Below are 17,795 nucleotides of genomic sequence, written 5' to 3'. Positions count from 1 at the left end.
AATACATGCACCCTCACATAAATGTATGCTCATAGATACCCGCACATACACACACATGAGACACACACATGTTACACACAACCACCCACATATGCACCCAAACTCATTCACCCCACCAAGTGCCCATGCATGCACATACACAACGACACACTCCTCCTAAGCAAGAGAAGCTCTCAGCCCTAGTTCTGCAATTGACAAAGATATTACCATTTACTCAGATCATAACGATTTTCCCCCCATCACAGTTCCTTTAAATTACCACTTCCTTTGCTCACGGATCCTCTTCTATTTAAAAAGAAAAATACAGAGGCGAGCTTTGACATTTCTAAGGCAAGAAAATGTCCTTTTCAATGTGCCTGTTTACCTCTGAAAGTTTGTTGATGGAAAGATCAAATGGATAAAGTTCTAACCACTATTAAATATTTATCAGTTAATTACAATATGTAGATTTAGTTGCTGGGTAATTCATCTTTGGGAGGGGATACAATAAAATACACTGGCAAGCTGCGTTATCATAATTGCCTGATGCCCCGGGAACAACTGGTTTTGCAATGTGTTGTACATTTGTCTGCCCTGCGACGTTTTCGTTTTTGTGAGCGAAGGTGCCTCTGATTGTGTTCAGGAGACGTAAGGCTGTGTAGGCTCTGTGGTTACCCAGCTGGATTTTGTGGCACGGCCAACCCCCGATTATCACAACGTCTCCCACCGATCCCTGCAAGACTTTACACTTCAACTTATCCAATCAACCATTACTTGTCCAGCTCCCTGAACACGATAGGGATGGACGTGGATTTGCACGCTGCTTTTCTTCCTCAAAGAGGAAACTTAGGGGGTTGCCCATCTGAAAATCTCGGATCTTTCTACAAACACCTGCAAAGCAGAGGAAAGACCCTCTAGTCAGGGGAATGGTGAGTTTTATTGGAAGGCAGGGACCATTATATTAAAAAAAAAAGTGCGCAAGCGGGCAGACTCCAGAGCTGCATACTAACTGGGAGATGAAAAGGGCTGAGGCCCTCCTGAAGTAAGCGCTGTCCCAGTGATTAATGGGGGTGAGAGAAGGGTGAAGCCCAACCCCTAGTAAACTACAAGATGGCAAAGTGATTTTAAGAACAACAGAGCAGTGTTCCTGGAGCAAACCAACCCAGATGAGCCAAGAAAACCACCCAGCACTGTTTTTAAAAGGCCTCTTTATTTTGAAAACCCACAATACAGTAAAATACGCCAAGAGCCAAGTGACCTCTTAAGAAAAAATGTCTAAATGACAGTGAGAATCTAACTTATTGCAGGGTCACAGTTGTGAGAGGTTCAAACATGTTTACATCTGCGTTTGCTCACCACACAATAACCCACTGAGACGATGAGGATGGTGGTAAGGAGAAACAGCCGAGCTACGTGATATCTATGAAGGGTTAAAAAAAGCCACCCTTGGGGAAAAAAATCTCTCAGTGCGTAATTTGAGGCACCTGAAGGGCCTGTTCTGAAAATCAGACCCCTTTTCAGATATGCCCGCCTCGAAACGGAGGTAGATAAAATTACTAGCTGCTTTGTTTAAAAAAAAAAAAATGTTGGCCTACACTTGAAGGAAGTTTAACTGGATGGTCAAAAGGCAGTTTTGTAACTGACAAAGAGGCCGAGTAAAATCCACTTTGATCAAATACATGGAGCAAGTTATAAAACTTCATGCTGACCTTGTCCTGTACACACACACACACACACACACACACACACACCAGCCCCTCACTGCCATATGCATAAGACTCTGTACAGTTTCATACGCAGGAGATAATTGGGAATGAAGAAATCAAAGGATAAGTTGGTTACACTTCCAGGGGCTGATTTTTGGGCATGTTTTTGTTCTAATGACATAATAGGACTGTAGCAATTTTCCCAGCTTGGTTTCCGTGGCAGAGAGCCCTCCCAGATGCTCAAGGACTACGGGTCCCTGAAAACCTCCCCCGAGGCGCAGGATGTATGTTTGAGTCAATGTAAGGGGGGGGGTTGCAGGGCCCCAGGTAGCGCTGACTGCGGATTGGAGCAGCACAGCTGTGGTCCAGGTTTACAGACTCAAGAGCGAACGGGCCCCAAGGACATTGTCCAGATTATTTTCTCACTCCCACTCCTTTGCAGACCAGGGGCGTCCGGACTGCTGCTCCCCTTGAAAAGACAGAGGCAGAGCCAACTTCCAAGACAGCTGCACACGGGCTGCCGGCACTCGCATTTCCTGGGGCCTTGCTGTAGGATGTGCGCCTGGGCGCACCCTACCCACCCTCCATGGTGGAGCACACTGGAGGCCAACTGCTAGAGGGCGAGCTCCCGGCCCCCTTGCCTGCGTTGTCCGTCTTGCGCCTCATCCTTCGGATTTGGAGCCCGAGCTTGAGACCAAGCGGCTGAGCCACCCTTACAGTCAACAGGCACAGCTGATCCCATGGAATTCTTTCTCCAGCTGGGCATTGGGCTAGGGCGTGCCAGCCCTCAGCAGGGACCTGGAAAATAAAAGGCCACACCATCTCATCCACTCCTGCCCTGGCACCAGCCTCCCTCTTTCCTGCACCCCCCATCCCACACCACCTTCCCAGGTTTGAAACAGTTTACACTGGCATAACGCAAAGCAATGCACTGGCTGCAATGATTTGAAAAACCCCATGGGTGGAGAGACCATATCCAAATTCCATTCAAAGTCTGGATTTTTTAACAACCTCCAATAGATACAGATAATTTCAAAGTGGTCTGCTGTTATCTAGGATTGCTCTTTCTTTCTTTCTTTCTTTCTTTCTTTCTTTCTTTCTTTCTTTCTTTCTTTCTTTCTTTCTTTCTTTCTTTCTTTCTTTCTTTCTTTCTTTCTTTCTTTCCATATGTCTGCCTAGTTAATTTGACAACCTTCCATCCTACCCCATCCCCTCCACCCTTCTATCCATCCTTCTCTGTATGGCTTCGTCTTCACTGTCAGGTTTTTGCGGAAGAGGAAATGCAAATGAAGCTCTCATTTGCATATCTCTTCCGATCCTTTTTGCGGAAGAGGTTTTTGTGGAAAAAAATGCAGTGTAGACAGGGTCATTTTGCGGGGGAAAAAACACCTTTTGCGCAAGAGCCCGTCTTCCTCAAAAAATGTGGAATGTCTTTTCGTCCCTCAGTCAACAAATAAACAACACAGCACCAAAAAGCAATGGCTGGTGCGCAAGAAACGAGGACTAGAAAGTATGCAGCGTGTATTATTATTGGATCCAAACTCCTTTTTAGCACCAGGCATTGTTTTCATAACTGTGCGAGAACAAACATCAGACATGCAGGGCAAAATTCTCTGGAGTAAGTTCTGAGTATTTATACAGTTGTTTAAAATTCTTTCCCGGGACTACTGGTGGCTGCTCTTTTGGAGTTGCTAAGAAACCCCCTGTCTTGTCACACTGTCAAAAGCAAGTGTCACTGCGATCAGCTACCTGCAGGAACTAGGCTGGCCTTTTGCTTGCAGTGGAATGTCTGTTTTGGGGGGCCACATGGAATGGCACAGGCAGAGTTTGCGATCTGACCCTCCTTACTCCTTGGACCCCAAAGGAAACCCTGCAAGGCAAGCCTGTGGATCAGGAATTTCCCTACATCCCCCCCTATGGGGGTGTATACCCCCCTGAATTTCTCCCCCCCCCCCAGTTTTGTGAACTATGGTGCCATACAGCCCACCTTCACCCTCACGGTGTCACCCCTCATCAGCCCTTGTAAATTCGAACACCCCCCCTAATTTGAATTCCTGGGGAGGCTACTGCTGTGGCTTGTTGAAGAAGTGGCTGTTTCTGGCTTGATGTTGGTGTCCCTTTGGAGAGGGGGAGGCTGTTGACTGATGCCCTGTGCTGATGGGAGCTTGAGAAAGAGACTCTTCAAAAGTTCCCCCGTGATGGTCACGGGCAGTTTTTTGTATCTCCAGCTTAACTCAGCCCAGGACAACCCAGCAGATCCTAGTAATGGAACGGATTGCCATGGCTTCTTCTGTGGAAAGATCCCACCAGAATTAGAACTGGGGCGTAACTGTTCCAGGCCCACATACCCGGGTACTTCCCATCTCTCACCTGCTATCCTGGGCATAAAGAGTCCAAACCTGATGATAAAAAAATAAAAGTAATTAACAAAACTAAAATAACTTGAGGACCCAGTTGGCTTTGCACCGTTTGGATCGCCTCCATGACTGGTGTGTGTGTGTGTGTGTGTGTGTGTGTCCACATGTGTGAAGCCTTGCCCTGTGTGTGTGTGTGTGTGTCCACATGTGTGAAGCCTTGCCCTGTGTGTGTGTGTGTGTGTCCACATGTGTGAAGCCTTGCCCTGTGTGTGTGTGTGTGTGTGTGTGTGTCCACATGTGTGAAGCCTTGCCCTGTGTGTGTGTGTGTGTGTGTGTGTGTGTCCACATGTGTGAAGCCTTGCCCTGGGTATAGCAGATCTTTACAATTGTTTAACGCACAACTAATCATAGAATCCTAGAACGGGAAGGGACCTGGAGAGGTCATCAAGTCCAGTACCCTGCCCCCACAGCAGGACCAAGCACTGTCTAGACCAGTGGTTCCCAAAGTTTTCAGCATCACACCCCCCTTTTTGATTTTTGAGAAACTCTCTCACACATACCCCAAGAGCAGCAAAACTTGTTGAGCAAAACAAAACCAAGGAACTGACTGGGATGACGAAATACGAAATAGCAGGTTAGGAGGGATTAATGGGGTGAGGCTGGGTCACCTTGCGCCCTTCCTGGAATTTCTTCACGCCCCCCGTTTGGGATCCCATGGTCTAGACCATCCCTGAGAGGTGTCTGTTTAACCTGCTCTTAAATATCTCTAGAGATGGAGATTCCACAACCTCCTTAGGCAACTGATCCCAGTGCTTCAGCACCCTGACAGTGAGGACTTTCTTCCTAATGTCCAAACTAAACCTCCCTTGCTGCAATTGAAGCCCGTTATCTCAGATGGGTTCACTCCTGTTGCAATGCAGGTCTTTATTTGAAAAAAAAAAAAAAAAAAAAAAGCAGCAGCTGTTGACGCATGTCTGTTTGCTTGTGATGTCATGTCGCTGTCATGCCTCTTGTCCTGGTTAACATAATAATGCTTGGACGGGGGGAGGCTGGGCCCCTGCTCAGGGCACCGGGTGTGTCTAGAACCGCATCTTCATTTTCAGTTGGGCAGGGAAACTAAGCACAGACATTTCCCAGCGTCTCCCCCTGGCCTGGCTCCTCGGAGGAGCTTTGCAAGTTGTTTAAAGCCAAATGATTTTCTTTGGGAAGAGACGCGCCGAGGCTATCGGCAAAGCCATTAGCTTCTGCAGGCAGCGACAGGCAGACAAAGGAGCGCGGGGAGAGAAATCGAAACGAGCGACAATGCGGAATAATGATAATTATACACGTTGTTGTCTCGGGGTCTCATTAAAGGCACCTCCTGGCTGCGAGCCTCTCCCGGCCGGGGTGGGGTCTGGTGGGGTCCGAGAGGGTAGAGACCAAGGAAAGTTTTGCCATTGACTTCAACAAGGCCAGGATTTCTCTGCCTTTTGTGTAGTCGCCTTGGGGCAGACCCCTGGCTAACAGAAATGTCCCCCCACCGTCTTGCCTAAAACCCGGGAAATCCCCCACCAGTTGAGTGTGTTTTAAGCCTATCAGATGGCAGGAGGGGGACAGGGCTGGAGTTAAAATGCCACATACAATTCTAACAGAGTGTCTGGGGGGACTGCTCGAATTCTCGCTAGCCACTGAGGACCAAGCACCTTCTAGCGTCCCTAGCATCTCCAGTGATGGAGACTCCACAACCTCCCTAGGCAATGTATTCCAGTGCATAACCCCCCTGACAGGAAGTTTTTCCTGATGTCCAACCTACACCTCCTTAGCTGCAATTTAAGCCCATTGCTTCTTGTCTCATCATCAGAGTCCCAGCAGAACAATTTTTCCCTCCTCCTTTTAGGGACTTGAAAACTACTATCATGTCCCCTCTGTCTTCTCCTTTTCAAACTAAACAAGCCCAGTCCTTTCAGTCTTCCTTCATAGGCCATGTTCTTTAGACCTTTCATCATTCTTGTTGCTCTTCTCTGGACCCTCTCCAGTTTCTCCACGTCTTTCTTGAAATGTGATGCTCAGAACTGGACACAACACTCCAATTGAGGGGTGAGTGTGTGTGTGTGTGTGTGTGTGTGTGTGTGTGTGTGTGTGTGTGTGTAAAATCTTCAATACATCTTCAATACAGGGAGAGTGGTAGATGGAAATCCCTAAGTGCAAAAAAAAAAAAAAAATCCGCAGAGTAAAAAAATTGCTGAGTGCAAGACTAACTCTCCTCATATAACACAGGAGAAATAGGTTCATAGTTATGTACCATGTGGCACAGTAGCGCTTGTTTCAGTTTCCAAGGGAAGCTAGTGGGTGTGTAAATCACTTGGGTCTTGGCGAGACAGCGCCTTAGGAAGGTTCACCTGCGCGCAATTTTCAGTCCTGTGTAGGGCGCGGATATCGGACAGCCTTCAAGTGTGGGTATTTTTTTAAAGGATTCATGGGACAGATCCCTGAATAATGGGAGAAGTCCAGGTTAAACACTCAAAAGCCCCCCAGTCCCTATTCGAGTCTGGATTTGTACCGACCCTCTGTTTATTGAAACATATTTACATGACAGCAGTTCATTGTGATTCCTTGGCTTCTGGTACATTTCATCCGCTGCTTAAAGTTTCATTTAAATCCGGCTGAATTTACAGGGCACTGAGCTAAATTTAGTCTTTGAGCCCTGCGATGTATATAAATCTGTTGCAGTCCCCTAAGTTACACTAGGGATGAAATTGACTTAGCGACTCCCTGGGTCTTTCTCTTCAGACAGTTAAAACACACGAAGTTAATGCGCTCTCGTGTGATTTGTTTATTTCATTATCTCCCTCTCTCGCTATCGAGTTTAAGGAACTGATCGATAGATCCACCATTATGTGATTCCTCGTCAATTTATTATTAGGAGCATTTGCATTTAGGGGGTATGCACTGAACTGCGGTTAACTAAACCATCTCTAGCTGAAAAAATAGTTAAAGAAATGGAGCTCATCGATTTGATTTTATTTTTAATCCCCGGTTTAAAATGTCTAAGAAAAATCATTCCGTTCTGATTCTATTCAATTACATTTAAATCTTTAAAAAATAATGCCGGGGCTTGTTGGGAAAACAAGGAAGCCAAACGGTAAGAGACAGACATGAATTATGTATCAGAAGTGAATAGAATTATGGTTTGGAGCAAAGCGAGGGATTCATTGAACCGATGGAGACAGTCAAGTTGAGCACCAGATAGTTTACAAATGAATCCCGAACATGCATTTCTGTAAAAACCCAGATTCAACCTCGTTGCGAAAGATTCGGCGGGGACAAATCAGGAAGATTGAAATAGCGGTGACGCTTCCTTCTTTTTTTTCCCCCAGGAATAAAACTTCACCTGAGCCGGGCTGACGTCATCAAGTGGCAGGGTTTGTTATCCTGGCCTGGGTTGTTCATTTGTACACAACTGCCATTTCTCTCCTCTTCCCTATCGATTCTTGCCCAACAGACAGAGACTAGGTCAGTCACTAAGAACAGTTCAGAAAAGGACAAAAGTATAAAGTAGTTTCCAAATGGCTTGGAGTAAAATGAAGATATGAGTGTGTGTGTGTGTGTGTGTGTGTGTGTGTGTGTGTGTGTGTGTGTGTTCTCTCTGCATAGTCTCTGACAACAGACATACCTACAATCAAGCATATACATCTGGATATACAGACATACTGAAAGTTTTACCTGGCGTGGTTCGGTTCCTTAAGTCAATTAATTGTTATTTTTGGAAAATAACATGAAAATATCCAGGCTTTAAATCATTGCTGGGAGGAGGGGGACTGGGAAGAGAGGACTCCGCTTGGGACCAGGTGAGGACCAGGTGAGACTCATGGCTACTGCAGCTCCAGTGGGCACAGCCAGGGGAAGGGTGCAGGTCCCCCGGCTGGGGCAGGTCCAGATTCATCTGCCTCCTGTGTGCGCCAGCCATAGTGAGGATGCAGCAAACTCTGCACTTTCCCCTCACCCCCTGACCAAGGGGAACAGCCGGCGGTGTTCCTCTAGGAATTGGGGGGAGGGAGGGAATTCAGGCCCCCTGCCCTCCCTAAAGGGGGAGTGGGAGGCTCAGGACTGGGGCAGTCTGGGTTGGGGGCACCCCCAGCCAGCCCCTTTCACCTTCCTGGTGGTTGTGTCTCTCTTCTGGATGGTTTCATGAGAAGCAGAACCGAACCCTGTCCTTGCTTTAGGTTATGATAGCTGCCTACCAAATGTGGTGGTCCTAGCTCTTACTGTTTAGGAGGAACTTAACAAACAATAGTCCAGCAGCCCCTTAAAGACTAACTAAACATGTAGTTGGTATCATGAGCTTTCGTGGGTGCAACCCACTTCTTCAGATGACGTCAGTAGTAAAAGTCCAGATCCAAGAATAAATAAGGGAAGTGGGGGAGGGGGAAAGAAAAAAAGAGGAAAAAACAAAAGAAAAAAAAGGAGTCTAGGAGGAGTTCTTGAACGGACAGACAGCCAAACTCTCTGGAATATATAGTAGATGTATAGTCTCTACCCCATTCACACCCCTGTGTCTAGCCTGCGATGATACCCGCACACACAAAATCTCGCATACACACCTAGCTAGAGAGACATAAGCATAATTTATGTTCTCTCTATAATCTCTCTCTAGATAGTCTATATGACTATAAATGCACAGAGCCACAATCCCACACCATCACCCACAGAGCTCTGCGTCTGACACACAATCTCTAGATGAAATAGCCTATGTAGAGTCTCTTGTGTATCGTACGATTGTGGCCACCCAAACTCGCCCATAAGCATCTAGTTCCATAGGGGCGCCCAGGGAGCCAGGCCGTTCTATATGGAGTTTCTCCCTATACACCCCACGCGACCCTCGTGCGGCGAAAGAGACAGAAGAAGGGGGCGGTTAGAAATACCGCGCACCTGCCTGGCTTGATTTTTAAACGGTTTTTTTTAAGCCAAGGCCCCTCATGTTTCTTGGCGCATAAATTAAGAGCAAGCGATTAGCGCGCCATCACATTTGCATCTGATTAGCATCACCACGAGGGTGATTTTACAGGCGAGCGCAGGCGGGGGCTGGAAGCGCAAACGAATTTCGATAGAGAAACACGCCGCGTCCGCAGCCCGCTTCGAGCGGGGGGTGTGAAAGCGGAGATCGGGTGTCTCTTTGTTCCCTCCCCCCTTTTTTGGTGTGTGTGTCGGGGGGGGGGGGTGAGGAGCTTGGGAGGCTGGTCACGTTCTGTAATTTCTGGCATTTCATCACTGATTGCACTTGTTTTAAATCGGGGGCAGAAAGACAAGGGGAATTGGGGGATTTGCTCCATCCCAGTTCAGATTAGTAACAACCCTGCCCCTCCCCATGTGTAAATTTGCCCCTCACCCAAACACCGTGCAGGGGTTCTGCGGTTGTGCTGTGCGCCTCGAGAAGCAAAAGACCCATTTGTCCGAACATCCTTACAAAGCCAGCACCATCTGTCTGGGGAGGGTGCTACCTGGAGGGTGGGGGGGAGGGAGACAGAGCCTCGCTAACTTTTTTTTAAAGGTACGTGTGTGTCTTTGTGTGTATGTGTCTTTTTTGTGAATGTATGTGTGTGTTTGTGTGTCTTTCTTTGTATGCATTTGTGTGTCTTTGTGTATGTATGTGTGTCTGTGTGTGTGTGTCTTTCTTTGTGTATGTATGTGTGTCTGTGTGTGTGTCTCTGTGTCTTTGTGTGTGCATTTGTGTCTTTGTGTGTGTGTGTGTGTGTGTCTTTGTGTATGTATGTGTGTCTTTGTGTGTCTTTGTGTGTCTGTGTGCGCGTTTAGCTTGGGATCTCTGTCCTCCCCCCGGGGAGCATCCTTCGCAGGCAGCTCGCGGTAGCTCTGCACAAATACCCGAGCACACACCCGTCCCGGGGTACCACACTGGCACGTCTAAGGCAAATCCCCCAACCCCCTTCTCAATTAGAGCCCGTTTTACACGTCGGGAGCCCGGCGGAGAGCGGGGGGGGGGCATTTCCAATAGTCACACTTGTCAAGGGGAACCATCTTTTAGCCCTCAGCTGCAGCAAATCCATGTGAACTCTGGGTGAACCAAGATTGGGGCCATAAATCATCCGTACAAAAGCCGGCTGCTGGCCGCGGCTGTCAGCCCCTTTAACGCTTTCACGGGCGCAGGAGGAAAGTTCGGATCATCTGTGTGGAACCCACCCGGGGGGGGGGGAGACGAGGACTGGAGGGGGGGCGGAAGGAGGGGGGGCTATGCATCTAGGCGAAGCAAGAGGAGAGGGGATTTTCCAAACAAAGGGGGGTGCAGATTTTGATGGTGGAAGGGTTGGGGGGAGCATGATGCTGATTATGATGGTGGGGGGTTGTCTGGGGGGGGGGTGATGCAGATGATGGTGTGTGTGTGAGAGAGAGAGAGAGCAATATGCGAACAAACCCAGCCTCGTGACAGCCAAGCTGGGGGGGCCGGGGCAAGTGGCGAGAAGACACAAAAGCATTGATTGGTGGCAGGAAACAGGCACCGTAATGGATCTCAGGGACGGGGGGGAGGGTCCCTTTTGGGCGATGGAATCGATCGACTCGCGCTGAAAGGAATTGACAACACACATCGACGGGGCTGCTTGTGCGCGGGGTTCGGAATTTGGCCCTTTCCACCATTAGGTTCCAGTGTGAGCTGCCGTAACGGAGCCTTTTGTGTTTTGCAGCCCACCTCGCCTTCTTGCTAATAGAGGACCCTGGTCCTAGATAGATAGATCGATCGATAATACGGTGTATGTATGTAGATAGACGGACAGCCAGCCAGCCAGCCAGATCTTTTCTTGTCTCCTCACTGACAAATCTTGATTTCACTTCCCCCCATTACTGTTTTTTGTTTAATTTGCACAGTCATTGGGGTGCCTGTACTAGTCTCTCTTTTTAAGTCCTGATGTATGATTTATGGCATTTATGCAAAAAAGGCAACCCCTTGTCTGAAATTAACACAGCGCTGGAAGGGTTCGAAAGGAAAAAAAAGTTGAACGCGCGCACACACAAAATCCATGGTTGACTAATCTAAAATGACAAACTCCGTGATGGATCTAGTTTATGTTAATTCGCAATGCCCTCTCCTCCAGAATTTAACTGTAAGTTAATGTACACCGGAAACTCGAGCTCTACACGGGCTGCTAATGGGTTTAGGTATTAGCTAGTTCTAACGATGCATACAAATGTACTTGTCTCTGAGGGCTGCCCTAAGATTTATGACTCTTTTGCCTTCTGTAGCTGTAAACAAGGAGGGGGAAGGGGGGAGCTACAGTCTCTGCATCTCTTAGTGCATCAAGGAGTCTTGTGAAAAGCCCAGGTTCGAGGCGAGGAATCCCCAGCAAGACTGCAACTTTTCCTAAAAAGCTCGAGTGGTGGTTGTGTCTGTGTTATTTCTCTTGCCCACGCTTCAGTCGGGAGCAGAGCGGCTGCAACACACACACACACACGCACGCACACGCACGACTACAGAAAGCCAAGCCGAGCTCCAACGCTCCTACCGCCAGGCGACGGCTGGATCCAGAACCCAAGCAGAAGAGGGGGGGGCGTGAGGCGGGGAGGGGGAAAAGTTTCGTGTGGGGGCGAAGAGACAAGCACGGCCGCGGAGCTCAGACGCCAACTTTGTTTTCGGCCCCCTCCGGTTAGGGCGCTGCTTGGTTGATGAAATGAGGCGGGGGCCAGCGCGCAGTGTGGAAGAGGATGTAACGATAAGCGGGGATGCTTGTCTTAAAAAGGCGACACTGTGCCGAAGGCAGCTGCACCGGCTCGCTTTCCTACAGGGAAGGCCAGAGAAACCTGCTCGCACGAGCGTGTGAACGCATTTGTAAACTAGCTCGAATCGCTCGTGTTTTGCTACTGGCGACGCCCGGGCGAGCTAGGAGGGCGCTGGGCACATTGCGCGCGGACAGCTGCCTCGTTGGGCTGCGCATCTGTAGAAGATTTACTAGAGGAAGAATAATTTTGTCGCAGGTACTTCGGGCGGGGGGCCCCGAGGCGAGGGCGGCTGTATTTTAAAAATACACACGTGTGTGTCAAGTGCCCGTGTCCGATGTAGGATTCTGTTGTCATTCAGACTTTTTAGAACCAAATACGCTCCAGTGATGGGATGGGCACATCTTTTTCACGGTTGGCAAGACCCTCTCGGCGCCCGGTTGTGACTTTCGCTGTATGTGCGGTGTAACTAACATTCTTGCGCGGCCGTTCCGTGTATTTGTGTCACCGAAAAGCCAGCCTGGGTGTTATTTTCGACTCCTTGAAGCCCCTGAAATATATTTCAGTGAAAGGTGGGGGGGGGGGCGGCTGAAGAAATGGTGCATGTGAGTTTCCATTTAAAATATTGTTTAGGTTTCACGTGCTGGTATTGTTTTTTTTACTGATTTTTCCCCGAATGAACTTTGTGTTTCGGCAGATTTACGATGCTGGGAGGCACATGAGAAAGTATATTTCACCACCAGGGAACTTAACCGTCAGGAAGCGAGATACAAATTAAAATCTGATCTTGGATATTCTCGAACCGAAAAATCCACCAGCATATTCCAGAAAGGGGGGGGGGGGCATTTTACAATGAGATTCGCCTTGGTACACGCTATTCTTTTTATGCGCTGAATTAAAACATGAGGGGACAGTGCATCTGTGTATTTCTCCTTGGGCTGCTCCTACCCCAGGAGCGATCAAAGGGCGGCTTTTCCATCGAAATCGCCTCCGATTTGTGGAGGGGGGGGGGTGTATTGCAAATTGCTTAGCACGCAACTGCAGAGCGATTTCTCTTGTGTCGGTTTGTGTGTTTCTTTTGCATCACAATATTTGATTTCAGGATTTCAGCCACACATTGAGAACCGAACACATGAAAGAACTCAGCGCTTCCTAAACACACCGCCTGCCCGCCCGCTTCGGAGGGGGCAAACCTCCCTTCGATTGCTCTTTAAACCGCTTCTATTTTGCTCGCTGAAGAAAACACAACAAAACTTGGCCCAGAGAAAGCAGCTGAGTCTTTCTCCTGATTCGGAGGCCGCATGGCGGGGCTTACAATGTTCGCTTTGAGATTCATAAAATATTTAAAGCCGCAAGTCAGCCCTCTCCTATTTATAGCCGTGTATAATTCAACATTATCGTGTATTAATAAGCCAATAATGATAATCTCTATAGGAAACGCATGCTAGCGGTGCCGGGTTTTATGGCCGCCCTTATCCTTTCTACTGACCTTTGGCTCACCAGTATAATAACTCACTACAGAATGAGCAATTGTCTGGAGTGACTTAAATACCTCACCGTCTTCTCTTCGCTCCGGACACTTCCAGAGACGGGGGGTCTCTTGCTTCAGAGCAACCCGAGTCGGGAAGTCTCCTTTCTCTGATCTGGAGTACGGAGGAAGGGGGGGAAAAAAACTCTGGAGCAGTGGAATAATGCCACGCAACCGTGTGGACAGGGCGTCTATGTGATCCACAAATCCAAGCTCAGAGCTTAGTTAGTGATAGAAATGTAGCCGTGTTAGTCTGGGGTAGCTGAAGCAAAATGCAGGACTATGTAGCACTTTAAAGACTAACAAGATGGTTTATTAGATGATGAGCTTTCATGGGCCAGACCCACTTCCTCAGCTCAAATAGTGGAAGAAAATAGTCACAATCATATATACCAAAGGATACAATTAAAAAAAATGAACACATATGAAAAGGACAAATCACATTTCAGAACAGGAGGAGGATGCAGGGGGGGGGGGGTATATATGGTTGTGACTATTTTCTTCCACTATTTGATCTGAGGAAGTGGGTCTGGCCCACGAAAGCTCATCATCTAATAAACCATCTTGTTAGTCTTTAAAGTGCTACATTGTCCTGCATTTTGCTTCAGCTTAGCTAGTGTCACCTCGATTTCCACACCAAAGGGTGTGGCATGGGCCTGGCCTTGGCAAGGATGTATTGGGATGAGGACTGGGAGCTCTGACAGTAAAAAAACATTATATTGAATAACCTGCTAATTCAGACCTCAGGGGCGAGTCTTTTATTGGGGGAGGGGAGACCCTGAAGTGTTTGTGCTGCTACATAATCCTTCTTCCTCCCAGCCCCTGTCCTTGAGCAAAGCTTCGGAGATGATGGAGACCTGTCCCCCTCCCCCTGAGGTGTTTATGTTCATTAAAGACCATTTTACAAAACTCCAGTACACCGTAGTTGTGTTGCATTTGTTCATGGGCCTGTTGTCACAGTAAACACAGTGTCACGGATTCTCATAAGGGTATGTCTATTTGGCACGCTTCTTTCAGAATAAGCTATTCCTGAAGATATATTCCAAACTAGTTTATTTCTAAATGGAGCATCCATACTACAGAGAAGCTTCTAAATGAATCAGAGGCAGGCTCCCATAATGTGGACACGCTCTCTCCATTTAGAACCCCAAGAGGCACTGGGAAGAAATTACTTGGGCTATATCCGCAATTTGCATATCTTTTCCCGCTTTTCTGTCAAAAGAGGCTTTTCCAAAATTTGGCGCATCTACACGGCACCACATTTCAGAAAAACCTGCTCTTTCGACACATCCCTTCTTCCTTGGAGAACAAGGTTTACAGGGATGGCGAAAAAGCGCGTCTGCTGTTCCAAAAATTTTTTCATAAAAGTGGATGCATTCCTTGGACGCAGAATTGCTTTTCCAGGATACCTCCAGTATCCCAGAAATGCATTGCAGTCTAGACATAGCCTAGAAAAGAATGGCCCTGATGAGGAGCTATTGCGAAAGAACAGCAATGGAGCGTCCACACTGCAGCTATTTCGAAATAGCTATTTTGGAAGAGGAGCTATTCCTCCTAGAATGAGGTTTATAGAAGTTGGAATAAACCATCCCTTATTTCTATGTTATTTCCAAATAACAGAATTCCTGTGTAGACACTCACATTGTTATTTCAGTATAACGCTGCTGGGTAGACGCAATCTAGGAAGATCACAGTTTGTGCATAGTTTATGTCCTTTGGATGCATTACTTTCTTTTTAACCCCTTGCCCCAGGAATTTAGGAGCCTGTGGGAGTTGGTTTTAGGGTAATATCCAAACCGTGTATTTATGGTAGGCAGTGGAGTTGGGTGTTTTTATGCATGTAATTTACGAAGGGATGATAAATAAAAAGGAAGCTAGTCTCCTCCCCCCACACACACACATACCCCAACACACTAGCTGTGCCCTAAGTATTCCCCCGAAAACTGGTTCTGGTGTTAAATCGGGGAGCCACCTTGTGATGTGAAGTGGCACATGCCTTCAGAGCAGGATCTGCGTGGGAGCCAAGCAGCAAGAAGGCGAGGATACCTCCCGTAACCAGCTTTGGCACAGAAGAAATAAAGAAAAGAAAGGGAAACGCACACTCCGCACATTGGAATTCCACACACAAGGAGAATCCCAAAGGTGATTCCCTGGCCTTTTCCTCCATCACCTTTGGAGAGGTAAATAACCCAGGCGCTCTTCCCCTCCCACACAGCCCCACACAAGGATCAAGTCATTAGAACATCCAGGGCAGGTCTGAGGCATCTGTGGAAACAGATGTGGGAAACCAACCAACCTCATTGGACACACTGTATTGATCAGACCCCACCGAGGCAGGGAGATACCAGGGACCAATTTCTAAGGCTCATCCTATTCTGCTCCACTGAAGTTACTTTTAATCGACGGGCACTGAAGCCCCCTCTGCTATGGTCCCTATGGGAGAAATAACCCAATACCAATGTGTGCCAATACATCCGCTATACAACAGGGTTTCAAATCTAGTGCGTCTACACAGCAGGGCTGAGCTCGAAATAAGCTGTGCAAATGGAGCTACTGTCCGTTGCGTAGCTCATTTTGAAACAGCTTACTTCGAGTTTTGGTGCTGTCTACGCAGCCCTTATTTCGAAATTGAGCACTCTTCCTCTGACTCCCCTTCCTCCGCATACAATGAGGCTTCCAGGAGTTGGAGTAAGAAGTCCTCCAGCTTGACAGTATTTCGACATCATTTTGAAATAACCACCGGCTGGGTAGACCTGGACTCGGTTATTTCGAAATAACGCTCCTTCTTTTGAAATAATGGTGCTGTGTCGATGTACCCCTAGGAGTGCACACAGCCTAACAGTTTCCGATCCTCTGTCGTGTGAAAACCCCCAATGCCCCCGGTTGCACGGTGCCAGGGTCATGTCTGCTGTTTGCTAATAACAGCCTGTGGGTTTGCTAATGCGAGGCCGTCGCTCTCCCCAGGATATTAGGAATGCAAAATTGAAGGAAAAACATGGATTCGGATTTTATGTGTGGCAAAGCAAATTCATTAGGTCTGCACCGTGAAGAAGTTGAAGATAAAGGCGGGGGTGGGGGGGGCAGTTTTTAAAGTCCCACCCAGCCCAGGGGTCATGAAAAGGAAGTGGTATTGGAGGAAGCTCTTATTTTACAAACTAAATTGTATCCTCTAAGCCAGGGGTGTCCGACCTTTGTAAGCACCAGATCACTCTTTCAATGTAAGTGCAATGTCATATCTACCTCAAACCCAAATAGCTTTACCCCGCTTCCTTCCCGCTTCTTCTCCAAGGGCTCACCCTGCTCACTCCGTCCCTCTTCCTCCTCCATCCTCACTCACCTTCACCAGGCGGGGGTTGGGGTGCAGGCTCAAGGGGTTTGGAGTGTGGAGGGGCTCTGGGCTTAGCCCAGGGTGCGGGACTGGGGTCCAGGAGGGGATTCAAGGTGCAAGCTCTGGGAAGGACTCACGTCTGGGGCAGAAAGTTGTGTGCAGGAGGAGGTTCCGGGCTGGTACAGGGGTTCAGGAAGCCGGCTCTGGCTGGGCACCGTTTAACTAAGATGGCTTCTGGGTGGTGGAACAGTGGGGTTAAGGCAGGGTAACTCCTGCCCTGGCCCTGCACCACTGCTGAAAGCAACTGGTATGTAAAGCAATGGCTCCATAAGAACATAAGAACGGCCGTACTGGGTCAGACCAAAGGCCCATCTAGCCCAGTATCCTGTCTGCTGACAGTGGCCAATACTAAATGCACCAGAAGGAGGGAACACAACACGTAATCCTAACATGATCCCTCCCCTGTCTCCCACTTCCAGAGAAACAGAAGCTACAGACACCATTCCTACCCATCCTGGCTAACAGCCAGTGATGGGCCTAACCTCCATGAATCTATCCAGCTCTTTTTTGAACCCTGTTAAAGTTCTAGCCCTTCACCACATCCTCTGGCAAGGAGTTCCACAGGTTGACTGTGCGCTGAGTGAAGAAAAACTTCCTTTTGTTTGTTTTAAACCTGCTGCCTATTCATTTCAGTTAGTGAGCCCTATTTCTTATATTGTGGGAATAACTTTTCCTTATTCCCTTTTTCCACACTAGTTGTGATTTTATAGACCTCTGTTATATCCCCTCCCTTAGTCTCCTCTTTTCTAAGATGAAAAGTCCAAGTCTTTTTAATCTCTCTTCATATGGGACCCATTCCAAACCCCTAATCATTTTTGTTGCCCTTTTCTCAACCTTTTCCAGGGCTAATATATCTTTTTTGAGATGAGGTGACCACATCTGTACATAGTATTCAAGATGTGGGCGTACCATGGTTTTATATAGAGGCAATAAGATATTTTCTGTCTTATTCGCTCTCCCTTTTTCCATGATTCCTAACATTCTATTTGCTTTTTTCACTGCTGCTGCACACCGAGTGGATGTTTTCAGAGAACTAGCCACAATGACTCTCTCTCTCTTGAGTAGCTGTAGCCAAATTAGTCCCCATCATATTGTATGTATAGTTCGGATTATTTTTTCCAATGTGCCTTACTTTA

General features: G+C 47.8%; 1 protein-coding gene across 9 annotated transcripts in view; it reads right to left on the bottom strand.

Annotated features, from left to right (window-relative positions):
- Window positions 1–1,170: 1,170 nt before the first annotated feature.
- The window catches only part of LOC102445588 (homeobox protein Hox-C6), a 99,755-nt gene continuing 83,130 nt past the window's right edge, over window positions 1,171–17,795 (bottom strand). For 7 of the 9 annotated variants that reach the window (XR_003090634.2, XR_003090636.2, XR_012896602.1 and 4 more), the window contains 2 exons: window positions 4,056–4,084; window positions 1,171–2,483 (listed from right to left, as the gene is read on the bottom strand). The gene's annotated coding sequence lies outside the window, so the exon portion shown is untranslated. The remainder of the gene's footprint in view (window positions 2,484–4,055; window positions 4,085–17,795) is intronic. The other 2 variants (XR_012896603.1, XM_075901642.1) reach the window with 1 other exon arrangement.

The sequence above is a fragment of the Pelodiscus sinensis genome, chromosome 19 (assembly GCF_049634645.1).
Source record: "Pelodiscus sinensis isolate JC-2024 chromosome 19, ASM4963464v1, whole genome shotgun sequence".
In the NCBI taxonomy this organism is placed as follows: Eukaryota; Metazoa; Chordata; order Testudines; family Trionychidae; genus Pelodiscus; species Pelodiscus sinensis.
This window is presented reverse-complemented; position numbering and strand designations above follow the sequence as displayed.